This window comes from Sinohyriopsis cumingii, chromosome 10 (assembly GCF_028554795.1).
Source record: "Sinohyriopsis cumingii isolate HCF-2022 chromosome 10, ASM2855479v2, whole genome shotgun sequence".
NCBI classification, from domain to species: Eukaryota; Metazoa; Mollusca; class Bivalvia; order Unionida; family Unionidae; genus Sinohyriopsis; species Sinohyriopsis cumingii.
This window is the reverse complement of record NC_142970.1, coordinates 36,013,401-36,020,420: the sequence shown is the minus strand read 5'-3', so window position 1 is coordinate 36,020,420 and position 7,020 is coordinate 36,013,401.

Below are 7,020 nucleotides of genomic sequence, written 5' to 3'. Positions count from 1 at the left end.
TTCAACGATCCGATCGAGCCAAACAACGAAATGAAGCAGAACTCCTGTTACAACAAGCCGGACTGTCCAAAGACACACCCTGTGGCATTCCTGAGATGCAGAAATTGCAAGATGCCCTAGCTCCACGCTACACCTTGAAAGTGCACCCTCAAGAAATGCGCGGGTCTCTGTTGTTTCGAGGCCAAGACTTTAAGGACGGAAAATACATTGATGTCTATTATCACGATGAACATTTCGATACCATTACCGCCATCCCCGGATTCCTGGGATACAGATATTACTGTGAGAAATGTGACCGTGGTTATAATAATCGAGAGCAACACAAACATTGTGGATGGAAATGCCCAGGATGTTTGGCCTCTCCACCCTGTCTGAGCGAAGGGCAAAAACCATTGCATTGTCCTGCTTGTCTGCGCACGTTTGTCAGCCCTGCCTGTTACCAACAACATCTGAAGACGCAAGGTTCACAGCAGAAATGTGCTTGTCAACTCCTGAGATTGTGCCCTACGTGTGGACAAGGCATACGTACCAATAGTACCAAGGCACACCTATGTTCAGGAAAAAAAAATGTCACATTTGTCATCACATCGTGGACTTGAAACACCAATGCTACGTGCAAAAATACCAACCCCAACCAGAGAAAGAGGATGGTCACAAGAAGAAAAGCAATTTCATCTTTTTCGATTTCGAATGCATGCAAGAGACTGGCATTCACATTCCTAATTTCTGCGTGGCTCATCGAGCGTGCGAGAAGTGCATTCAAGAACCTATCTTCAGTCATTGCCCTCACTGCAGCAAGATTCCTGGAGGACGTGAAAAAATCTTTCGGGGACCGAACATTCTAGCCGATTTCGCTCGATGGGTCTTAGACCCCATCGACAAGATGTGGAGCCAAGAGGACATCGAACGTTACGGAGATTGTCATCGTCATGCCACGGTGATGGCTCACAATTTCTACGGATACGATGGACAGTTTCTTCTCAGATACTATACGGAACATGGCACCGAACGTCCTAAAGTGACTTTGAACGGAGCCAAAATCATTTTCATGCAAGTGGGACAAGTACAGTTTAAAGATTCGATGAGCTATTTGGCCATGCCTTTGAGTCGAATGCCTAAAACGTTTGGAATGACAGAAATGGCTACAGGGTACTTTCCACACTTTTTCAATACGGAAGCCAATCAACACGCCGTTCTACCCCATTTACCTGAGGATCACTATTACGACCCCGACAACATGCGTACCGAACAACGAGAAGCTTTCTACGCTTGGTACCAGGCTCACGCCTCGGACCCTTTCGACTTTCAGGAAGAAATGCTAAAGTATTGTCGTTCCGACGTGGACATTTTACGGCGTTGCTGTGGAAAATTTCGAGAACTGTTCATGGAACACGGAGGGATCGATCCTTTGAAAGAAGCTTGCACCATTGCCAAAGCGTGTTCCTTAGTGTATCGACAACGATTCATGCCTGAAAACACCGTGGCTGTCATCAGCCCTCAAACGACCAGCTTTGTCAAACGTCAATACTCGGTCAAAGCCCTACGTTGGTTACATTACTTGTGCGACAAGGAAAACAAATGGATTCAGCATGCCCGCAACGGAGGGAGTGAAAAGACCATCGGAACGTATTCGGTAGATGGCTGGGACTTAGAAAACCCCAAGATCGTGTACGAGTTTAACGGTTGCTTATTTCACGGATGTCCCGTCTGTTACCCTGATCGTAGCACTAAAAATCAGTTTTTACAACGAACCATGGAAGACTTGTACCAGGACACTTGTCAGCGGCGCCTAAAGTTTGAACAGGAAGGATACCAAGTGGTGGAAATGTGGGAACACGAGTACGATCACCGTATGAAAACCGATCCCGAGTTTAAACGCCTCGTGGAAAGTTACCAGTTCATGGACCCGCTGAACCCGAGGGATAGTTTGTACGGAGGAAGGACCAATGCCACCTGTTTGCTGTACCAAGCCGACGAAGAGAAAGGAGAAGAAATCAAATACTTGGACGTGTGTTCGCTGTATCCCTACGTGTGCAAATATTGTCGCTTTCCTGTAGGGCATCCGCAATTGTTAACGGAACACATCGACCTGAAAAACATTCGACAATACGAAGGCTTGATCAAGTGTAAAGTTTTGCCTCCCACGAACCTATACCATCCCGTCTTACCTCACCATTGTCAAGGCAAACTGATGTTTCCATTGTGCCGTACTTGTGACGAAACGTGCAACCAAGACCAACCTTGTCAGCACACCCAGGAAGAACGTGCCTTGACGGGAACCTGGGTCAGCGTAGAATTGTTCAAAGCTCTGGACATGGGATACCAGCTGTTAGAAGTGTACGAAATTTGCCACTTTCCCAAGACACAACAATACCACAAGGGTGATCCCAGTCAGAAAGGCATTTTCGCTGACTACGTGGATGCCTTTTTGAAACTGAAACAAGAAGCCAGCGGCTATCCTTCCTGGTGTCACACTCCCGAAGACCAAATGCAATTCAAAGAGAAATACTATGAACAAGAAGGCATCTCTTTAGACCACATCGAGAAAAACGAAGGCAGGCGATCGTTTGCCAAAGTGATGTTAAATTGCTTGCGGGGTAAAATGGCACAACGACCGTGTTTACCTAAGACGGAATATTTGACAGAACCTTCCCGCTACTTCCAGATGATTCACGACAAAACCAAATACATGAAACACGTGGACGTCGTTCGTGAGGATTTGATCTTGGTCAATTACGAAGAAGATCTGGACTTTGTAGAAGCCGACGAATTTGGAAATGTCATCATTGCGGTTTATGTGATAGCCCATGCTCGCTTAAAATTGTACGAAGCTTTAGAACTGTTAGGGGATCGTGTCCTGTACTTTGACATGGACAGTTGCATCTACATCGATCGACTGTGTCAGCAACACCCTAACATCGAAGAAGACCGTTTAGGAGCCTGGACAGACGAACACCCCGACGACAAGATTCTAAGTTTCGCGAGTGGCGGTCCTAAAAATTACGGCTACCAATACCGGGACAAACAAGGAGAAGTGCACACGGAGTGCAAAGTGAAAGGACTAACTCTGAATTAACTTTGGGGTATTGAAAGAAGCCTTGCAATCGGGAGAGGATGGAAACTTTAAAGTGACCACTCACCAACCGAACAAGATTGTACGTTTACCCACTCACCACATCGTCAGTCGACCCCTGGAAAAAATCTATCAAATCGTGTACCAGAAGCGAGTGAGACTTCCCAATCACTTTACGTTGCCGTACGGTCACATCGATATTGGTCAGCATATAAAAAGGGACAACGTCCAAGACCAATAGTTCATTGTCACTACCAAGACCAATCGACAAAAATGAATCCTTTCAAACAGCAAGTATAGAGCGTAAGACTCAAGTCCAACGAGAAACTCGGGTGTGATTCTATGCCTCACGATCACATCACCAATGCAATACCACATCTTAGTTGTTATGTACTGTGATGTGATGTGATTTTGATTTTTAACGTAGCTTTAACAATTTTTCAGTCATATCGCTACGATGTCTGCAATGTGGCAGTTTATAGTGATGTCTAGCACTGGGGCATCATGCCGCAGACATGTAGCATGATGTCCCACCCAGTCACATTATCCTGACACCAGGCCGACCAGTCCTAACACTAACCTCTTAATGCTGAACGCCAAGCGAGGCAGCTGTTAGTACCAATTTTTAAGTCTCTGGTAAGACTCGGCCGGGGATCGAACCCACGACCTCCCGCATCCGAGGCGGACGCTCTAACCACTAGGCCACCGGAGCGGTTTGTTATGTACTAATGCCATGACAAACTACGTGCAACCAGTGAAACTTCCAGACCACAAAACTTTACCTTATGGACATGCTGATATCACCCAGTATAAAAAGGGACGACTTCCAAGAACGACACTTCATTGCGAGGACAAGCGACGAGAAAGATGAATAACTCTACGCAGAAGAAAAAAGAGAAGGAACAAACATCATTGACCTCTTTCACCACCATACCGTCACAGCAAAGTGCGTTCAAGAAGGGAAAGGATTCAATAGACGTAAAGGAGTATTTTAGCATCCAAATGACCCAGACAGCGACCTCGAGAAAATTTAGAACGACAACTTACACCTACACGGTGAAATTTAAAGACATCGCGTCTGACGTTCCAGCCGAGGAAGTATCAGGTTTCATTACGGATCTACTTGACTCACTGTTAGAGGAACTCAAATGTCATTGCCAAGTCAAAGATGAAGGTCGTTTGAGCCTATCTATGTATCAAGACAGTTTGAACTCGCCTGTATGTCTCGGATTTAGCACACCTGCAGAAATAACTTCTTCCAAACTTTTGAGGGCTATTGAAGACGTGCGGTCGGTGAGAGAAAAATTTGACATCACCGATGGAAAAGTGACTATTCATATGGCATATGTTGTACCTCCATGGGAAGAAGACGATCACTGCTCTTGATCTGCTTACCGATAAGTGTACCTAGCACGATGGACGTAACAGCAGATTTACGACTGACAGGGAATACGAGATCGGAAACATCTATGCTGGGACACAAGTGGTAGCTGACCAGATTTTAAACAACGTGTGTAACGGATAGAGAGACAAACACGAACTTTCTCTTATTTGATTGTTTGTTACTTGTTTTGTTTTAACTTTTTCTTATAAACGAACATTTAATGTAAATTCGTTGCATATGAAGTGATTTTAGAAAGGAGTGAACGTTAATTTTAAACATTAGTTTACTAGAGTCAATAACTAAACAACTCGTAAATATGTTTCTTTTATGTTCAAATGTTTATGTATTTAATGGATAGTGCTTAGACCAAAGCACAGGCCAGAGAGCCCATGTATATATGTACTTGAATAAATGTTTTGAACCCATACAACAGACTTTTCTTTATCGAGTCTCTATTCTATCTGTGCGTCTTTCTTTAGAATATTTCTGTCCTCTTTTCTGTGTGTTTGAATGTGTATTTGTTTGTTTCTGTATGTCTATGTTTGTCCCTATCAACCCTTTGTCCCTACAAATACATTTCACCCTATAAAAGGTTTTGACCCTATAAACCTATGACGTTACCAATGTTTAATTCCCACTGATCCCCAGGTGACATTCCCATGTTCAATTTCCATGTTCAGTTCCCCTTGTCGCTAGAGTGACCCAGGGTTTTTCTCCTTGTTAAATTTCCCTTGTCGCTAGAGTGGCCCCAAGGGGTTCTGTAATGCTAATTCCCATTGTCGCTAGGGTGGCCCCATATACTACTGTAGCACTTGCTTGTACCACGGTATGCCTATCACCATTTAAACGTTTGTTCAGTGACGTCACAATGAGCAACATCTGAATGTATGTAAGCACGTTAGAAAATTCACTTGGCCGTAAATATTTTTTTTAAAAATCCATTTATACCAAAATCCAGTTCCAATCTCTCTTTTTGGGAGGGGAGGGTACTTTGCAATCATAAAATCATGCCGATCTATCTAACTTGGGGGGGGGGGGGGCATATTCATGGGGTGTTGTCAAACTCGTGAGTTTTTGCTTCACTGTCTTTTCTTAGATCAGTCATATAAAGGCAAATTAATGAACCCTAATATCCCTTTTAATAAAATGTGTTTTCGAGACATGGGGAAACAGTTTTAAGTTTACTGGTGTTGGGGTGAATTATACATTAACTATAAATATTCCATTTAACATAAGAATAACTTAAAAATCGTACTTATTTAATGGATTCACTACAGCTCAGGGATAATAAAAGTCTTGATTAAATTTATGAATTTAATATTGAATAATTGGTACTAAATACGTTCATTTTACTTAATATTCACTTGTCAAAATATCTGGAATTATTTGGGAGATAGCAATTTTTGTTATATAATCACTGTGCTTAGAGTGGGGAACTTACCAATCAGAGGTAACACAGGACACTAAAAATATTTTGACAGATTGTGTCAAATTTGTAACGTTGATATCGAAAAATGAATTCCATTTTACTACTGCTTGTTCACTATATGAAGGATTATTAAGAGAATATTTACCCACCTTTGTACATAAAAATCCAGCTTTAAACAAATTTAAGACTTTTATATAAACAAATTTAAGACTTTTATACAAAATGATTTGTAAAATTCTGATGACTAATTTATTAATGTATAAAAGCCTTAAATATTAGAGAAAACGTTTAATCATCGACTCCTGAGGCTGCAAGGATAGCCTTCTGGCACGTATACAATTTCTTTTTTAAAAGTATGCATACTAGATACTTATAATACGATTCAATCTTTAAAAGTATGCATCCTAGATACTTATAATACGATTCAATCTTTAAAAGTATGCATCCTAGATACTTATAATACGATTCAATTTTTAAAAGTATGCATACTAGATACTTATAATACGATTCAATCTTTAAAAGTATGCATACTAGATACTTATAATACGATTCAATCTTTAAAAGTATGCATACTAGATACTTATAATACGATTCAATCTTTAAAAGTATGCATACTAGATACGTATAATACGATTCAATCTTTACCTCTGTGTGGCCAGTGATTATTTTACATAAAGTCTCGTGAATTAATTGAATGTTTTCATTTTCCTGTACAAGTTCAACAGAACTGGAAAAATTAAATAATTCTGAAAAATATTCATGCCAAGTTGCAGACATGATACTCCTTTGCGTACCAGTATTTGTATTCTTTACAAGGCGCTAGATAAGTGGTGTATATTTAGAGCATACTGCAGATAAAAGGCTGGGTTTTTTGTTGTTGTTTTAATTCATATTGATTTTGCTTGCTTCTTGTAAGAGATTTATACATATTTCTATAAAATTTATAATCTTAAAGTGATTCAATTGTGCCTTTCAATATAAATTGTCTTAGATATATAAGGCTTTGATTTTGGCATTATGTAATTTCTATGAAACCAAGGCTGACATTTAATAAGTTTTCGTACAGATGTCACAGCTAGGTTTTTCTTTCTATTGATTGTCTTCGTCGTGTTTACTACATTATGGTTATAATGG